The sequence below is a fragment of the Oryx dammah genome, unplaced genomic scaffold (assembly GCF_014754425.2).
Source record: "Oryx dammah isolate SB20612 unplaced genomic scaffold, SCBI_Odam_1.1 HiC_scaffold_20, whole genome shotgun sequence".
Lineage (NCBI taxonomy): Eukaryota > Metazoa > Chordata > Mammalia > Artiodactyla > Bovidae > Oryx > Oryx dammah.
In genome coordinates, this window is record NW_024070204.1 from 17637306 (window position 1) to 17658197 (window position 20892).

At 36.6% G+C, this 20892-nt stretch overlaps 1 non-coding gene across 1 annotated transcript; it reads left to right on the top strand.

Annotated features, from left to right (window-relative positions):
• The first annotated feature begins 9715 nt into the window (after positions 1 to 9715).
• TRNAC-GCA lies at positions 9716 to 9788 on the top strand. Its single transcript has one exon. It is a non-coding gene; the product is annotated as a tRNA-Cys (tRNA).
• Positions 9789 to 20892: the final 11104 nt, after the last annotated feature.

The window sequence follows — 20892 nt, forward strand, 5'->3', positions numbered from 1 at the left end:
TCACATGGAGACAACGGTGTCTCCTCACATTGTCTTCCCCATGTGTATCTCCCTGTCCAAAGCTCTCCTCCTTAGGATACCAGTCACACTGGACTAGAGTCCATCTGGATGACATCATTTTAATTTGACTGATTTTTCCTGCAAAGACTCTATTTCAAAATAAGTTTACATTCTGAGTTACTGAGGTTTAGAAGTTTAACATGAATTCTCTGGGATTTGTATAACTCATAACCATGTTTGTAGAAGAATATCCAGATTAAGGATTAAGACAAACTCTCAGGCTTGTGTGGGCTTCTCTGAGACCTCAGTTGTTAAAGAATCAGGCTTGTGTACCTGATTTATATAAAATGCCATCCTTCACATCTTTTGTTCCAACTATAAAAACACCTTTTGATTTCGTGGTATTATTCTATACTGAGGGATTTTAGACAAAAAATATACAAATCTTTCTCATATTTACTACAAGAGATTTAGGAGCCCCACTAATTATACAATAATGTCTAAAGATGCAACTGAGGTTCCACCTAACACACCATTTAGATATCTCAGTATTAAGAAAAATGTGATGTCAAAATAAATATTTGACTAATATTTTTTGCTTATGAAAATATAACTTAATAACCAATGGTGATTTTTGTCCTTTACTTTGGATTTTGGAAACTACAATTATTTAATTGATTTGATGCTGAATTTTTTTACCAAAATATATTAGGCATACGTTACCATTTCTGTCTTTGTTCCACTGATTTCTTCTTTCATCGGTTCCTATTTGTTGAATTACTGTTAACTTGCTATAGTGTATGTATTTTGTATAATGCTTTTCTCTATTTGGTAGTGCAAGTGGAAAAAACCTGCCTGCTAAAGCAGGAGACATAAGAAATGTGGGTTTTATCTCTGGGTCAGGAAGATTCCCTGGAAGAGAGCATGGCAACCTACTCCAGTATTCTTGCCCAGAGAATCCCATGGGCAGAGAAGCCTGGTGGGCTCTGGTCCATAGGGTCACGAAGAGTAGGGCATGCCTGAGCTGAAGGTAGCAGTAGTGTTGACCAAGTATTACCACTTCTGTCTTTATTTCATTGATGTCTTCCTTCATTGATTCTTACATGTTGAATTGTTGTTAACTTGATATAGTGTGTGTATTTTGCATAATGCTTTATCTCTATTTGGAAAAAAAGTTTGTAAGCAATTATTCTAAATATAATCATAATTGAACTTGTCATATGAGCAATAGATAATGTTTTACTTTTATTAACATGAGAAGACACATTTTTCATTCATAAATTAGGTCTATTGTCAAAACTTTGATAAATTTTTTTTATTCTATGACTGTTTTTCTATGTTAAATGTTTTTTTTCACTCATTGCTGAAATATGCCATTTATGTTTCAAATTTTTTCATGGTGGTGGTTTACTATTAATCCAAATGTGTCTTTTATGAAGAGTATGCTAAAACATATTATCTCTTTCCTTTTCAATGGAAGATATCAGAGGAGTATTGTTAATAGAAAACTATCTCCATTTAATTCATGGAACGATTTTTTCCAGTAGTTTCCACCTTGCTTTATACCATTCAAAATCAATGACATCAGTTCCTCCATCATTCAAAATCATTATAGTTGTCTCTACACATGTGAGTTAGAAGTATTTAAAAACATCATGACAGACTATTTCTCAGACTAACAAGTACCAAGAAGGACATGATAGATACAAGAGTAAGCTTCCACTTGTGTCCTGCTTTTTATTTTAAATGACATAAACCCAAACTCAAAATGATATAATTACAGTCACATGAACGGACATTATTAGAATAGACCAGAAGCTAAACAATAAAGTCCAACAATTATGAATATCCTAAATATCTTTTTTGTTTAAATTGTTTTTTTTTTTCAAATGAGAAAGTAAAATACACTGACTGCTCATTGTAAAAAGAAGAATAAAGTTGTTTCTATAACAGAAATGGTACTCCTTGTCTTCCTTCTTCTTTTTCTACAAGCAGTTTCAGTTCAATTCAGTCACTCAGTTGCATCCGACTTTTTGGGACCCATGGACTGCACCACACCAGGCTTCCCTCTCCATCACCATCTTCTGGAGCTTGCTTAAACTCATGTCCATCAAGTTGGTGATGCCATCCAACCATCTTATTCTCTGGTGTCCCCGTCTCCTCCTGCCGTCATTCTTTCCCAGCATCAGGGTCTTTTCTAAGGAGTCAGTTCTTCCCATCAGATGGCCAAAGTATTGTAGCTTCAGCTTCAGCATCAGTCCTTCCAAGTAATATTCAGGAGTGACTTACTTTTGAATTGACAGTTTGATCTCCTTGCAGTACAGGGGACTCTCAGGTGTCTTTTCCAATACCACAGTTCAAAAGCATCAATTATTAGGATACTTAAATATTAAGCTTTATATTTCTTGTATTTATTTGTTTATATGTATTGGAATTTAATTGTCTAGGTGAATGTCTATTTTTTTCATAATGCTAGTAGTATAGAACTACTAATTGGCTTTTCAAGGAACAATATGGCATCTTGGTGAACATCTCATTTCAAAATATTCAGGTAAAACTACCCTTTCTTTTTTCATCTGTTGCATACTTTCACTATCTTTTTGCTTAAGATAGACTTGTTTTAAACAGCATCTATCCTGATTATGCTTTCTTAGATTTTTGATTGTCATCTAATAAAAACAAAAACTTTTTAGGGCTCTCTTTATCTATTCACTCCAATCATTTCCTACTCAATATTGATTGTGCTTTTAGTACGTAATATTCTTTCCTTGGGCTTCCCTGTTGGCTCTGACAGTAAAGAATCTGCCTGCAATGCAAGAGACCTGGGTTTGCAATGCAAGAGACCTGGGTTTGAATGCTTGGGTCGGGGAAGCTCCCTTGGAGAAGGGAATGGCTACCCACTCCAGTAATCTTGCCTGGAGAATTCCAAGGGCTATAGTCCATGGGCTCACAAAGAATCGGACACAACTGAGTGACTAACACATGTGACACATACTTTCCTTATTGTTACTATTCTCTTTTCCCTATTTTATTCTTGATCTAACAAGTGGTTTTAAAATGTCTATGGGTCCTCCAATTCTAAAATGTGATAGATTTTTAGATATTTATCAGAATGTCAAATTAAATAATGATTATACCTGTCAAGAAAATATTTTAGTAACTTTTACTTCCAAATCCTCATAGAACTTTTTCAGGTGTTATTATAGTTATTATATTTGTAAACTATTTGCAAGTTATTATATTTGTAAGCTAAAATTATATTTTGAATTTATCCTCTTTAATTCTTAGATTTCAGTTTAAACTCGTATTGTATAATTTCATTAGGTTTAACTGAAAATACTCATTTTGTTCAATGAAATGTTTCTGCCTCTCTGTTAAGATCTTTTCTGATTTACTGTTATAGTGACTAGGTTCCCCTTCCCCCTCAATAATTTTCCACACCCAGTCAGTTATGTTTTCTTGGTCCTTCCATGTCTGAAATATTTTTCTTTGCCCTTCTTACATACGATAGAATAAAATACCACAAATGACATCTTTATGAAAGAGATTTTTGCTGACTGGGCAAAATTAACTGGCAGTAGAGTCTAGAGAGGGAAATTTATTGTACAGGAGAAAACAGGTTATCTAGGTATGATAAAAGAAATAAAATGAATTAAGATAGTGGACTCAAGAAACCTGGAAAAGCCAACAAAACCTTAACCAGAAAAGTGATAAGTGTAACACAATGAAATAAAGTCAGAAAAGCACAAAGTAGAAGAAAAGACAGACCACCCCAGCCTCACCTTGAATTTGTTAGGTAATCTAGGGACTCAACAGAAAATTTTCAGGTAAAACCATACATGTACTCCCCACTCTTGATGGCACTTTGGGCTCAAATGCATTATGTATATACTTACAGTAATTTATATTGATCTGCCATTCCATTTTCAGTTGAGAAAACTGAAGTTTAAAAATTATTTAGCAGCTATCCTAAGTCACACATGTGAATAGAACACCAGCTATTCAAAGCAACAGTCATTTGGAAAGGCAGAAGGTAAACATTGTTTTCCACAAGGTCAGATAATACAGCTTCAAACAACTGTTAACTTTCCATCCTTTCTACTGAAAAGACAACATTTGATGAGAAATCTCTCAAATCACCCAGGAAGATCAGTAGCTTTCTGAAGAGTTGGAAGTTGGGGAAAATACTGGTATTAAAGGAAAGTAGCAATGTGTGATATAACATCAAACAACATATAAAAGTTTGCTTGAAATAACCTGTTTCAAAATAAGAGATGTTCGTGAAACTCTGCCTCTGGCTTAAAGAATTGCTTGAGGAAAAGTGCGGTGATGAAAAGCTACGTTCTCTACTCCTTCAATTCTGTAAGGAAGGCTCAACGAGTTCAAAAGGGAAGCAAAGTCATTCTTAACAGAGGTTTGAATCAAGGAGGATGTCATAGGTACTTGGATGCAATCCCCTATTCCCACCATCCTTTCTTCAATGAAAGTCTTTTATGGATGATATAGATTCGGGGTGAGGAAGCTGGTGAACACTGCATCAAAAGACTTCAAATGTAATACACTTGTTAATAACACTCCAAATCTTGCCAGCCAAAGAAGCAACTTCAGGAGACTGTAATAAACACGGGATTTATAACAATTAATCACTTTCACATAGACATGCTACTATTTCTATTTATCAGTATATATAAAACCATTGAGAAGGACATAAGATTTACATAACTATTTACACAGCTAGTTAAACATGTGGGTGCATGTTTCTTTAGTCATGTCTGACTCTTTGAGATCCCATGGACTGTAAAACACCAGGTTCCTCTGTCCATGGAATTTTCCAAGCAAGAAAACTGGAATGGGTTGCCATGTCCTCCTCCAGAGGGTCTTTCCAACCCAGGGATTGAACCTACATCTCTTAAGGATAGTTGATGTGATTAATAATTAAAATAGTGAACTGTGGGATTTAGGTCTTTAACTGGGATTTTGGTTGGGGGAGAGCTGGAATGAAAAGTGCCTGCATTTGGTAGCTAAGCCATGTCTGACTCTTTGCTACTCTATGGACTGTAGCTTGCAAAGTTCCTCTGTCCATGGGACTTTCCAGGTAAGAATACTAGAGCAGGTTGCCATTTCCTTCTCCAGGGGATCTTTCTGACCCAGAGATTGAACACTCATCTCCTGCATTGGCAGGCAGGTTCTTTACCATTGAACTACCCTGGAAGGCTGATATGAGTAGTAGGTTATTTTTATGCTTTTTTTTTTTTAATTCTAAATCAAATCCTTCTCAGTCAAGAAATGCCTCATTCCTACCGAAGAAGGAATTAAATTATTTCACAATTCAGGAAAGTTCAAGAATACAGAAGAAAAGTCAAGAGTGAAAGAAAAGGAGTTCAGGAGAAGAGCCATAGAAAAAGGTAATTTCCTCCCAAAAAAAGGAACCACATGTTTTATAGAATACAGTTTTTCAAATACCAGTAAGATGTGTGCTACAGAAAATCTAATAAAAATTCACTGCTTGAGCAAGTAAGGATAGAAAAAAATTCAGTGACTAAGGTCTCAAATCCTGACATTAATTCTCATGGAGATTGACGTTGGAGGGAGTATTAAAGAGTGGAACAGAAGTTGATTGATGCAGTCCAGAATGACTGAAATGGAGGAAAACACACATACCTAATCAATACATCACTTTAAAAATAAATTTTGATACATCTCCATATAGAGGGCTTGGGAGTTAAAATTCAACCTACTTTACTATACCTGATGTACCATTATATTTTTGTTTTATCTGTTTTAGCAATCTCTATATGACTTCCATGATTTCTTTTCCTTATAAAACCCCTTGATTTATCTATTCTACACATATGTATTGAGCATTTATTATCCATTTGAAAGAGTAATTCTATGTTCTATGTATAATAGACCAAAATTTATTATTTTATTAAGATTTTTATTAAGATTGTAATGCCCAGGATGAGAAAACTTTAGTAATGTCCTTGAGGAGGTGTTATCTTAAAACATTTTACTTCTGTTCCCGTGGATAATATATTTATAGCATTTGAAAATCCCAGTTTAAGAGATACTAGAAGCATCTTCTCTCATTTTAGATACTCAAGAATTTAACTAAATTTCAGAAGCATCCACATAGTAAAATCCATGAGTGACCTTTTAATAAGCTTTAAATCCCAATAAGTTTTAAAATCCTAAATGAATGCCTGGCAAAGGATGCTGTGTAGTCATTTTAATAAGATGATTCTAATGCCTTCAGCTTTTATTTTTTTCTCTCAATATAAAGCCCCAAATAGAAGTAGAAGTAAACTATTTCTTCCAGCATAATAGGAGAAAAACACTATCTTTTTAACTGCTCTGTGGTTCAAACTGAGGGAAAATGTTAGTCTCTAACATGTAATTTGACATTTTTTTCGTACTTTTGCAGCACTGAAAAGTAGCTGAGTCTAAATGTATCTGGTTTGTTTTGCTTGTACTATGTAGATTTGTTAGACAAAATATTGCTTATTCAAAGTGGAAGCAAATTTGACAGCGATGTCTAAGCCACCATTAGTTAAGCTGTGGCTAAACAAAGCCATTGATCTCAAAAGAGAGAAATCTGAGGAGTCATAGTGTTAGAAAGCAATCATGTAAATGGATAGAGCAGAAACAAAAGGTAAGCTGATTGGAATCAAGTTATAGGTAGTAGGGTGGTTTGGGAGTGGAGAAGACATAATGAGTAAGATGTGAGCAGACAAATTTTATGAAAAACTTAGGTGCAACATGGTAAGCTTATGGATCCTGAACTTTCATTGACCTCATTTTTTTTTTCTAAATGGATCTCTGCATATTAGCAACAATAGCTCAAATTATAAGAATAATTACCACTGCTGCTGCTGTTGCTGCTGCTGAGTCGCTTCAGTCGTGTCCGAATCTGTGCGACCCCCTAGACGGCAGCCCACCAGGCTTCCCCGTCCCTGGGATTCTCCAGGCAAGAACACTGGAGTGGGTCGCCATTTCCTTCTCCAATGCATGAAGGTGAAAAGAGAAAGTGAAGTCGCTCAGTTGCGTCTGACTCTTAGCGATCCCATGGACTGTAGCCTACCAGGCTCCTCCTTCCATGGGATTTTCCAGGCAAGAGCACTGGAGTGGGGTGCCATTGCCTTCTCCAAATTTACCACTACTGGATATTTTATCAAATGGGTCAGCTAGATGAGGAGCTATTTTACCCCAAAATAGCCTCCCACTAAAACATCTAGGAAAAGTAACTCACCGTGGACTAGCCCACATCGTTTCTGCCTAATGCACAGAAATCTGATACACTCCTAAGTGAAAGAGTGCCAGTAATGGGTATGTCTGAAATACACCATTTGATCCTCTTAGAAATATTTCTGACATTTGGGAACTACAAATAATAACTGTTTTGCTCATTTTTGAATGATAGAAGCATATTGTGTCTTTTGCTTTTAAACTCCTATAACCCATGTGTGACTTACTTTTGTCTTACTAGATCGATAGAATGGAGGTAATTCTGAAGAAAATCCATCCTGCAAACTGAATCTCTGGAATTCCAAAAAGGTTTATTGGAAAAATTAGTTAAATTCAATAGATTGTTGGTGGAACAACTGGTTTGAAATTCAGCTTTATGTATATGAACTATTTATGATTCTGATTAGATTTTTTTCATATAAAGCCCATCCAGTTGAATAAGATCAGTTTCAAGAACTAAAACTGGCTGAGCATTACTCTGAAAATCTTGATTTTTTTTTTCTTCTAAATTTGGCAGTGCCATTTGGGTTTTACACTTGATATTCTGTAAAATAAAATTGAAACATCTTTAACCATCTGGTAGTTTTGTGGATAATTTAGCATATATCCACTTGTGGCAGTTTATTTCAAAGTAGTTCCCATTAAATACTGATCTTTAAGTATTGGAACTCCATTTTTAAGTACAAATTGTTGTAATTATGTATCTCTAGTTGTCCGTAGGCTTTACTATAATTGAGGTAATTACCATCAATAAAAAGATAATTTGAGACTCTTTATCATTATGGGACTGCTGCTGCCTACATGTGGTGGATAAAATATGGTTAACCAGTAGTTCCCCAGTTGCTGGAACCAGAGTGCTATTTGTGAGGAATACAAAGAGATGGCTTCCCCCACCCCGCCCCCAGGTTTTACTCAGTTTAAATTTGCTTTCTTCCTGGTGGGAAAGAAACAAAAAGAAACAAACAAAATTTTTCCAGGCTTTATAAAAACTCAAATCCTTTGATAATTCTGATAGAATATGGTAATTTTGAGACTACACCCAAAAAGTTCTAGTGAGATCATTCACAAGTAGGAGATGGCAAAGTCACTGTGACATGTATACTCATTTCTAGAGTAAAAATATTGAAAAGTAACATGCAACAGAAACACATTTGCAATATTAGCTAAAGAACTTCAAGAGATTATATTTTTTCTTTAATATAAAGGGTTCAAAATTGGGAAAGGAGTACAACAAGGCTGTATATGTCGGCCTGCTTATTTAACTTCTATGTAGAGCACATCATGCAAAATGCCAGGCTGGATGACTCAAGAGTTGGAATCAAGACTGCAGAAGAAATCAATAACCTCAGATATGCAGATGACACCACTCTAATGGCAGAAAGCAAAGAGGAACTCAAAAGTCTCTTGATGAGGGTGAAAGGGGAGAGTGAAAAAGCTGGTTTAACACTCAACATTCAAAAAATGAAGATCATGGCATCCGGTCTCATCAACCAGATGAGGGAAAAAGTGGAAACAGTGACACATTTTATTTTCTTGGATTCTAAAATCACTGCAGATGGTGACTGCAGCCCCAAATTTAAGATACTTGCTCTTTGGAAGAAAAGCTATGACAAACTTAGACAGCATGTTTAAAAGCAGAGACATCACTTTGCTGACAAAAGTCCATATAGTTAAAGCTATGGTTTTTCCAGTAATCAAATATGGATGTGAGAGTTAGACCATAAAGAAGACTGAGTGCTGAAGAACTGAGGCTTTTGCATTATGATGCTGAGGAAAGTGAAAGTCACTAAGTCATGTCTGACTCTTTTCGGACCTCATGGCCTATACAGTCCATGGACTCTCCAGACCAGAATATTGAAGTGGGTAGCCTTTCCCTTCTCTAGGGGATCTTTCCAACCCAAAGATTAAACCCAGGTCTCCTGCATTGCAGGTGGATTCTTTACCAGCTAAGCCACCAGGGAAGCCCAAGGATACTGGGGTGGGTAGCCTATCCCTTCTCCAGCAGATCTTCCCAACCTAGGAATGGAAGCAGGGTCTCCTGCATTGCTGGTGAGTTCTTTACCAGTTGAACTACCAGGGAAGGAAGAATCTTGAAAGTACCTTGGACTGCAAGGAGAACAAACCAGTCAATCCTAAAGGAAATTAACCCTGAATATACATTGGAAGGACTGATGCTAAAGCTGAAGCTCCAATCCTTTGGCCATCTGTTGTGAATAACTGACTCTGGAAAAGACCCTGATGCTGGGAAAGATTGCAGGCAGGATGAGAAGGGGATGACAGAGGATGAGGTGGCATCACCAACTCAACGGGCAAGAGTTTGAGCAAACTCCAGGAGATGGTGAAGGACAGGGAATCCTGCTGTGCTGCAGCTCATGAGATTGTCAAAAGTCAGACACAAATTAGTAAATGAGCAACCATACACAGGGAATGATCCAAGGAAATGATTGCTTCATTATGCATTGCTCAGACTTCCCTGATGGCTCAGAGGTTAAAGTGTCTGCCTGCAATGCAGGAGACCCAGGTTCGATCCCTGGGTCAGGAAGATCCCCTGGAGAAGGAAATGGCAACCCACTCCAGTATTGTTGCCTGGAGAATCCTGTGGAGGGAGGAGCCTGGTAGGCTACAGTCCCTGGAGTTGCTAAGAGTCAGACACGACTGAGCTACTTCACTTCACTTAGCAGTCTAGCACAGTGGAGAGTAGAACCTAAAGCACTGGTTAAAAATGATGTCAAAAAAGGCCGAGATAAATTTCTTCAGGTGATATCAGTTGTTGCTGTTTAGTTACTAAGAAATATCTCCTGCACTGGCAGGAGGATTCTTTTTCACTGAGCCACCAGGGGAAGAATTCCACATGGGAGCGGGAACATAGATTTGGTACCAGAACCACAGTGCAAGGATGGCTAAGGGAAGTGATGTATATTAAAACTTGTTATTGTTATACCAAACACACAGGAACAGGTGAAGACATTTGCCTGACTCCTTCATATTTAATTTTTAGTACCAGTATCTCAGTTGGTAAAAAATTCACTTGCAATGCAGTAGACCCCAGTTTGATTCCTGGGTTGGGAAGATCAGCTGGAGACGGGATAGGCTACCCATATTCTTGGGCTTCCCTTATGGCTCAGCTGGTAAAGAATCTGCCTGCAGTGCAGGAGACCTGGGTTCAATCCCTGGGTTAGGAAGATCCCTTGAAGAAGGGAAAGGCTACCCACTCCAGTATTCTGGCCTGGAGAATTCCATGGGGGTCACAAAAAGTCAGACACAACTGAGTGACTTTCACTTTCACTTTTCACTCTATTTTTAAGATTTTTTCTGTGATGATGGTACCTGTTTTAACCAACTTTTTGAAAACATCAAATATAAATGTGTGTGTTCTGCTTATGGTTAAATTTAAAAATGAAGGAACATTAAAAATCAGCCTTGTTCTAAAGGCACGATGCTAATTTAAGTTAATTGATGTGTTTGGTAATTTCTATGCTGAGGTCCATCACAGAAGTTGAAAAGTTCCTCATTATAGAAAGAACATAATTACCTGAATTTTTCAAATGTCAAGCTCAGGGAATAATTTCTGCCAAAAAGCAGAACAGAGTGAAAAGTATTTGATGAAATATAGTCACAATTTGACTATGAATACAGACTAATAGTAAATTATGTGGTCTCATTAGGTCACAGGTTTTCTTTTTTTTCTATTTTAATACGATGCTGAAACCCATGTTACAATCCTTAACACACAAAGAAATTCATGCTAAGTCTTCTTTGCAAAAAGTTAGCCTAAATTGTGAATTAAGGACTGATCTATAATTCACATTTTGTTAGCAAGCATTTGTTATTTTGCTTTTGCAGGAGACAGAGATGTAAGAGACACAGGTTCAATCCCTGGTTCAGGAAGATACCCTAGGGAAGGAAATGGCAACTCACTCCAATATTCTTGCCTGGAAAATCCCATGGCTAGAGGAGCCTGGTTGGTATAGCCTATGGTATCTCAAAGGGTCAGACACGAATAAATTGACTGAGCATGTATGCAAGGGAAATATTGAACACATGTAATCATAACCTTCCACTAAGTAGAAATCCAAGTTTTAAATCTCACCTTTGCCAAGAAAAAAGATGCAAGATATTGGAATATTTTTATGTAAATATTAATACCTAATTCATCAAATTTAATGAAGATTAAGCAACATCATCTTCCTATGTCATTTAGCACTTAACTTATTTTTCTGAATGCTGACTGCTTCAAATGTCCTATCTAACCAGTAATACTTACAAATAAATTCTGGGACAAGATTATTTACTGTCCTGGGCTTCCCTGGTGGCTCAGACAGTAAAGAACCCACCTGCAGTGCAGGAGACTTGGGTTCGATCCCCAGGTCGGGAAGAGCCTCTCAAGAAGAGAATGACTACCCACCTCAGGATTCTTGCCTGGAGAATTCCAGGGACAGAGGATCTTGGTGAGTTACAGCCCATGGTGTCACAGAGTCAGACATGACTGTGCAACTTTCACTCTCACATACACTATTTACGGTCTTAGGATAGTGCATTCTGCCCCATTTAAAACAGTTAAAGAATTTGGCTGCCTTCCAGTACTGGGAGCCAGTGCTGAGCTCTGTCAAAACTGAAACCCCACAATTACAATGCCACGGTATTTAGCATTCTTTAACTGGAGCCAGTAGACTTATGGCTACTTTCTATCATCACAGTGTTACTATTCAGAAATATTCAATTAATCAGATGTGGAAAACAAGTAAATATATATCAAAATATCCAAGGCATAAAACACACTATGTTTAGGTATGAGACCTATAATACAGGCACTGGCATATATATTAGCGATATTCACCTGGGACTAAATCTAAAATACCTAAGATACAGTCTGAGTTATTAATGTTTTCCCAGACTTGAGAATGAAATCCAGTTGTAAAGTACACATGTAAACACAGAACATAAAATCATTTATCCAACAGCTAACTGATGCCTACCTAAAAACTGTACAAATTTTTGTATAAGTGTGAAAAACTGGAGTTGACTTCCTGTAGAAGGAAACATCTGTGCTGAAAACAAGAGCAGCATACTCCCAGGTGAGAAACAGTAAGTCTTTCATTAGTGCAATCAAGGTAAATTCAAGGGAAGAATGTGTTCAGCTCTCTCCTTATTAAAATTTATGTATTGCATTTTATTAAATGGCTCTGTTGAATGCTATCATGGAAAATTTTGTCAATATTTTTCATGTTCCTGTTTGTTCACATACTCCTTACATTTTTACACACCTCCCATGAGTATCATGGAAAGTTTTGGGAAAGTCTTTTTGGAATTAGGAAGTTCTGAGAAAATTTATATGGAATTCCAATTGGTACATAAAGTTTAGTTGATTGCTCTTGTAATGCAGTCAAGATGTTGAATTTAGAACATTAGTAGCATTACTTATTACTTCAAGGAGTTACACTTGACCTTGGGTGTCACAGATGGCAACAAGTGATTAATAACTTCCTGGCCGAATCTAAAAAGTACACACTGATATATTTAAAATGGATAACTAACAAGGACCTACTGTACAGCACAGGGAACTCGGTTCAATGTTATGTGACAGCATGAATAGGAGGGAGTTTGGGGAAGAATGGATACATGCATATGCATGACTGAGTCCCTTTCCTGTACACTTGAAACTATCATTATAACAAACATTAACATTGTTAATAGGCTATACCCCAATACAAAAAAAAAGTTTAAGATTAAAAAAAAAAAAGTCATATATACAAAAGAATCACAAGCGATTTAAGGCAAAATAAATTCAAAATTTCAGAACAGATTAATAGGCATATAGGAATAACAGACAAAATTCCTGCATCTGACTAGGGAGGGCAAACACTTGCTCAGAAAAATTCATTTCAGGAAATATGGAAATGGGCATGCTAATGAAAGAACTAAAGTTTCCAGGAATACATCCTTAGGAATATCCATTATCTTTCATGATGACAATGATTAAATGCTAAAAATAGTACATCTTAAATTGAGTGAAATCAGATAAGAAAATGAAAAATGAAAAAAAAACATTAAATATTTGATTTTTGAGGTGTGTACAACTTAGTACATGCTGCAACTCCACTTTCCAGATGAATAGACTTACATCCGTAATACTGAGTCACGGCACATCATACAGCTTGTCATCCGGGAGACAGCACTTCATGCAGTCTCCTTGCTTGCTTTCAGTCTGATACTTGTTCACTGCATTATGCCACTCTCACATCATTGATTATTTGGCAAGATACTATCAGTTATTAGACATTCAGTCATTCGTATCATATAGCTGCTATCTATATTTGGAAGCTAGTTCAGTTCAGTTTAGTCCCTCAGTCGTGTCTGACTCTGCGACCCAATGGGCTGCAGCACGCCAGGCTTTCTTGTCCATCACCAGTTCCTGGGGCTCGCTCAAACTCATGTCCATCGAGTCAGTGATGCCATCCAACCATGTGATCGTCTGTTGTCCCTTTCTCCTGCCTTCAATATTTCCCAGCATTAGGGTCTTTTCCAATGAGTCAGTTCTTCGAATCAGGTGGGCAAATATTGGAACTTCAGCATCAGTCCTTCCAGTGAATATTCAGGACCGACCTCCTTTAGGACTGACTGGTTTGATCTCCTTGGAAGCTAAGTTACATTTACATTGAATAAATGACACAGGGAACAGAGTCCTTGATATGAGAATGAAAACATTTTCTCTAGCCCAATCCCCATAATATATATATTTTATTCCTGACTTTCAGTTTCCTCTCTTGTAAAATTGGGAAAAAAAAATAATGTAATCAAAGATAATTTTACAAGTTGTAAGGGCCTAGACTAAGTTTATCCTTAGCCATAATGAGGTTTGCTATAATGATTATATCACATTTCTTAAGACCAGATATGCCAATGTATTTAAAAAGTAATGGAAAAAGTAGCTGTAGTACTGAAAAGGCAAATGAATTATGTAATATTGTGAGACATCTTTAGCACACACGTCTATGACAATGTTAATGAACTGAATTAAATAGGAGTCTACACACAATTCCGAAAGAGATAACGCTTCTCATTGTACACTACCACTCTAATTTCATAAAATGAAATACCATTTTCCTTCAGAATGGCCATTTTCCAACATTGTGGATTAATATTGTCACTATCTCCTTGGGGACACATAAAATGACATCTCATATAAGTTTGACTTCTTTCGGCAGGAAGCCAAGTTTCTTATTCTGTCATTTTTCAAGTGCTTTCAATTCCATTCTACAAATGCTTGTGGAGCATCAGCTAACCATGATAGGTGACTGTTTTTAAATGAAATTAGCATTGGTTGACAAGGGATTACTTTCTCTCTTCTCTGTGTAATATGGTGATTTAGTACTTATTCTAAACATTAGATCTTAAACACGAAATGAAATATTATATATTGATATTATTTTCCATTGGTGATGGAGATATTAATTACTTACTCTATGTAAAATGTTAAGTTCTGAAATATCTGACTTATTTAGCTTAGATTGTATTTCTGTTAACTATGCAATTCAACTCTAGTAGAGAATTTTGGCATTTTGAATGTAATAATGGCTTAAAAGATATGCACATACATCAATAATATCAAAATAAATAATTTAAACATGTGAACTTTATTTTATGTTAATTGTGTATGCTGAATTGCTCAGTCATGTCTGACTCCTTGTGGCCCCATGGATTGTAGCCTGCCAGGCTCCTGTGTCCATGGAATTCTCCAGACAAGAATACTGGAGTGGGTAGCCATTCCCTTTTCCAGGGGATCTTCCTGACCGAGGGATTCAACCCAGTTCTCTTGCATTGCAGGCAGATTCTTTATCATTTGGGCCAACAGGGCTCCACTGATTTATGTTATTTATGCTTTGATAAAATGGTATATTTAAACAAATTCTATAGCCATCTGGAACATGTGAATTTAAGATTCTCATGATAGTTATTTTATTGTTGGTCAGTCATGAAGTCCTGTCTGACTCTTTGCCACCCCATTGACTGTAGCAGACCAGGCTTTCCTGTCCTTCACTCTCTCCTGGAGTTTGCTCAAACTCATGTCCATTGAGCTGGTGATGACATCCAACATAGTTATTGTTAGGGGAAAGTAAAGCAAAGCAAACGAACAAAACCAGAACATTGCAATTTATTTTGCTTTACCCTCAGTGATTTCTTTGGGGCTTCCTATGTGGGTCAGTGGGTAAAGAACCTGCCTTTGATGCAGGAGACACCTGAGATGTTGGTATGATTCCTGGGTCAGGAAGATCCCCTGGAAGAGGGCACAGCCACCCACTCCAAGATTCTTTCCTGGAGAATCCCATGGACAGAGGAGCCTGGCAGGCTACAGTCCCTTGGCAGATAGTCAGACATGACTTAAGCGACTGAGCACAGCACAGTACAAGGGATTTCTTTAATTAATAGAATATCTGGAGATATTATAAACATAAATTAGACTACCTTGTAAACCTAAAATAATTCACACATGGTATCATATTACTTATGCCTATTACGAAGAAAAGGAAGCATGGTGTATACTTATGCATGTTCCTAAATTTTAGGTTTGGGAGATTATCCAGATCTACACCATAGCTTATTAAGCAGAGAGCAACACAGTAGCAAGACCCAATATTTGTACACTCGTTCGTTGTTTTAGTGTAAGTCCTGTCCAACTCTTTTCCCATCCCGTGGACTGTAACCCGCCAGGCTCCTCTGTCCATGGGATACTCCAAGCAAGAATACTGGGATAGGTTGCCATACCCTCCTCTAGGGGATCTTCCTGACCCAGGGATCGAACTTGCATTTCCTGCATTCACAAGCAGGTTCTTTACCACTGAGCCACCAGGAAAACCCTTATATGCTCTAAATGAATCTTAAAAGATTATATTTTTTCAATACAGAAAATTATTTTTGCCCTTTATGAATTTATTGGTTCACAGTATTCATTTCAATATATGAAGCACTGCATCCTTTGCACTCAGAAAAATACTCCTACATATCCATGGGATATTTAAAAGAATATTTGTCAGACCATTCAGTTACAATATTTTGAATATTGAAACATTAAATTAATATTCCCAGATTATAATATAATAAATTACAAGTATAATAATAAAAATGTGACCTAAAATATTAAATACTTAGAAGTTAAAAATACATAACTAAGTAATTCTATTAATTATTTTTAAAATGGATAAATATACTAATGCATTTATTTCTATAGTTTAGAAGGATTCATGGTTGATAATTGTGGGGAATTTTAGTTTTGTGTGTATGTACGTGTGGGCACATATTTTCAGCCAGTAAAGAAACTAAGTGGATAAAATAAGAGGAGGTTCAAAGCTGAGCCTGCACCTTCCTTTTGAGAAAACAAAATTTATGTAGATTCTTAGGTAAAGAGAGTATTCCCAAGAGAAGTGTGAACTATGATAACAATTTTCCTCGTGAAGTGATAGTAGTTAAGTGCTGCAAACTCAAATTGCTTCATGACCCCTGAATATCCTCACTAAATGAATGTTACAAAAAAAAAAAAGACAGAAGCAAGTGATGGCAATGAATATATTTTCAAGATAAAAATGATTGAACATAGTTCACTATTATCTTTTAAGTTACTTTTTTTATTATCAGGTTTAATATAATAACAACTGTTCTATGTGTGTGTGTTTGAGATATATCTGGTATGATTGGTTATTAGCCTTTAGAGAATTGTTCTGAAATAACTTTAAAAGAAGAGTGTAGAAATGCAAACCAATTCTCTTTCTGGCAGCAAGGGAATACGATGTGCTAAAAAACAAAAATGCTTCTTTGTGGAAAGCACTTCAAATATTCGATAAAATAAAAAGACATACTTTTAAGACATCACTGAGCAGACAACATATAAAGTGAATCTTCGCAGGTTCCAAACTATGAAAAAGCATGAATCCAGAAAGGAAAACAAGTTGTCTAGCCAGCAGTGGTACCAAGGGCTTTCTGACCCAAAAATTGGATGATAGGGAGACAAGAGAAAAGGCTTATGGGCTCATGAAAGTCAGGACTTCAGATTAGAAATTTCCTCATAAGTCTAGGAGCAAGAAAAGTCAAACATCAATGAAAGTGAGAATTATAAAAATCACACTAGAAAAGGAGATGGAGAGAAGAGCAGTCCATCACAGTTGGGGTCGGGATCTAAGAGGTCAAAGTAAGATAAACAATTTTCCTGTAAGAGATGATAAACACATTCTAGCCATGAAATGAGGCTGAAAAAGGACTTCAAATACAAGTGTCATCAGATTACTTAGTTTGAGATAGTTGATAGTAATTCTAGTATTGGATAAGACAGCAACAACAAAAATCTCCCCTAATCTACACATTCTAGTTTTTTTTTAATTCATATGAATCACTTCAGAGTCAGTGTTTTACCATAGCAACAATCATTTATTTTATTCACAAAGCTGTAATTTGTGCAGAATTTATGGTGAGAGCTTGTTGTCTTTAATCTTCATACATCACCAGGGTCACCTGGAAGACTAGGATTCTGAACATTTTAAAAAAATACTAGTGAAAATAGATGCAATCAATATGTTTAACTAAACTAAAGGGCTGAAGAAATGCATGATAATAGAATGTGTATATTAAAGATGACTAGTTATTCTCAACCTCAGCCTCCGCATGTGAAAATTATGGAACTCATTCTTCTTATCCTTCCAAGAAGAAAAAAATAAACACTCAATAAATTAAAAATCAATGAATTTTTGGACCTGTCAGAGAAATAAGGCCTTAGGCAAAACTGCCACACAGAAATCTAGAAAGAAATGCAAATGCAGAGAATAACAGCTAAGATTTGCTCACCTATATCAGAGGTCATTGGACTCAAACCTTAGGAAAAATGGTTAAATGGTAATTTTGACAAATTCTTTGAATTCATTCTAGACTCTTGTGAGCATTAAAAAAATTCTGGTACTCAGTTTGAGGGGGTCCACAATATGTTTTATTTATAGGAAATTCATCATATTCTTGATCAAAGTGCCAAGAAAGATTTCTTCCTGGCTCTGGCAAGGTGAGGAAAAATAAACAGATTATATTCTCTGTAACAAGGCCAAAAAAAAAAAAAAGCCAGGAGCTGACTATGGCTCAGATCATGAACTCCTTATTGCAAAATTCATACTTAAATTGAAGAAAGGAGGGAAAACCACTAAACCATTCAGGTATGACCTAAATCAAATACCTTGTGATTATACAGTGGATGTAACAAATAGACTCAAGAGATTAGAGATTAGATCTGATAGAGTTCCTGAAGAATTATGGACAGAGGTTCCTAACATTGTATGGAAGTGGTGATCAAAAGCATCATCAAGAAAAAGAAACAGAATGTTGTCTGAGGGGATCTTACAAATAACTGAAAAAAGAAGAGAAACAAAAGGAAAAGGAGGAAAAGAAAGATATATTCATCTGAATGCAGATTTCCAAAGAATAACAAGGAGAGATGAGAAAGGCTTCCTCAGTGATCAATGCAAAGAAATAGAGGAAAGTAATAGAATGGGGAAGACTAGCAATCTCTTAAGAAAATTGGAGATACCAAGGAAATATTTCATGCAAAGATGGGCACAATAATGGATAGAAACAGTATGGAGCTAAAAGAAGCAGAAGCTATTAAGAAGTGGTGGGAAGAGTACACAAAATACAAAAAGATCTTAATGACCTAGTTGACCATGATGCTGTGATCACTCATCTAGAGCCAGACATCCTGAAGTGTGAAATCAAGTGGGCCTTAGGAAGCATCTCTATGAACAAAGCAAGTGGAAGTGATGGAATTCCAGCTGAGCTTTTTCAAATTCTAAATGATGATGCTGTTAAAGTGTTGCAGTCAACATGCCAGCAAATTTGGGAAACTCAGCAGTGGCCATAGGACTGGAAAAGGTCAGTTTTCATTCCAATCCCAAAGAAAGGCAATGCCAAAAAATGCTCAAACTCTCGCACAATTGTACTCATCACACATGCTAAGGAAGTAATGCTCAAAATTCTCCAAGCTAGGCTTCAACAGTACATGAATGGAGAAATTCCAGATGTTTAAGCTGGATTTTAAAAAAGGCAGAGGAACCAGAAATCAAATTGCCAACATCTGTTGGATCACACCAAAAGCAAGAGAATTCTAGAAAAAAAAAATCTACTTCTGCTTCATTGACTACACTAAAGCCTTTTACGGTGTGGATCCCAACAAACTGTGGAAAATTCTTAAAGAGATGGGAGTACCAGACCACCTGACCTGCCTCTTGAGAAATCTGTATACAAGATAAGAAGCAACAGTTAGAACGGAACATGGGACAACAGACTGCTTCCAAATTGGGAAAGGAGTATGTCAAGGCTATATATTGTCACCCTGCTTATTAAACTTATATGCAGAGTACATTATGTGAAATTCTGGGCTGGATGAAGCACAAACTGGAATCAAGATTGCCGGGAGGAATATCAATAACCTCAAATATGCATATATCACCAATCTTATGGCAGAAAGCGAAGAGGAACTAAAGAGCCTCTTGATGAAAATGAAAGCGGAGAGTAAAAAAGCTGGCTTAAAACTCAACATCAAAAACAAAGATCATGGTATCTGGTTACATCATATCATGGTAAATAGATGGGGGAAAAATGAAAAAAAAAAAAAAAACAGTGACAGACTTTAATTTCTTGGACTCCAAAATCACTGCAGATGGTACCTGCAGCCATAAAATTAAAGGACACTTGCTCCTTGGAAGAAAAGCTATGACAAATCTAGACAACATATTAAAAAGCAGATGCATTACTTTGCCGACAAATATCAACATGGTCAAAGCTTTGCTTTTTCCAATAGTCATGTATGGATGTGAGAGTTGGAACATAAAAAAGGTTGAAAGTTGAAGAATTCATGCTTTTGAACTGTGGTGTTGGAAAAGACTCTTGAGAGTCGTTTGGACTGCAAGGAGATCAAACCAGGCAATCCTAAAAGAAATCAACCCTGAATATTTTTTGGAAGGACTTATACTGAAGCTGAAGCTCCAATACTGTGGCCACCTGATGTGAAGAACTGACTCACTGGAAAAGACCCTGATGCTGGGGAAGATTGCAGGCAGGATGAGAAGGGGATGACAGAGGATGAGATGGTTGGATGGCATCACCGCCTTGATGGATATGAGTTGAGCAAACTCCGGGAGATAGTGAAGGACAGGGAAGCCTGGTGTGCTGCAGTCCATGGGTTCTCAAAGAGTCAGACAGGACTGAGAGATCTAACACCGCCACCAACAAGGGAAATTGGGAAAGGTTTATCAGAGTATTAGTCCACCTAAAAGAGATTATTCATCTCCAAGGTTACACTTAAGAAAGGGTGTAAGCTGAAAAGCATTTGTGAAAAAAATCACATCTTAAGGAACCCAGGAAAGTGAAAATGCATAGATTTAATCATGGGATTATATGGCACTTCCCCTTCCACACTTCTTATTACCATATCAACATGGTTACCGTATGTTAAACCAAAACAGTGGATTACAACCAAAAGAGCTGTAAAGAACAGACCATTTGAAGGGGAATTTAGGACATCAGGAAAGACAAAAACAAGGACAATAAAAGATTTTGAATTCTCTGGCATATGCCTGTGGTACAAACATTATACAGTGTCCAAATTCTAATTAGAAGGTC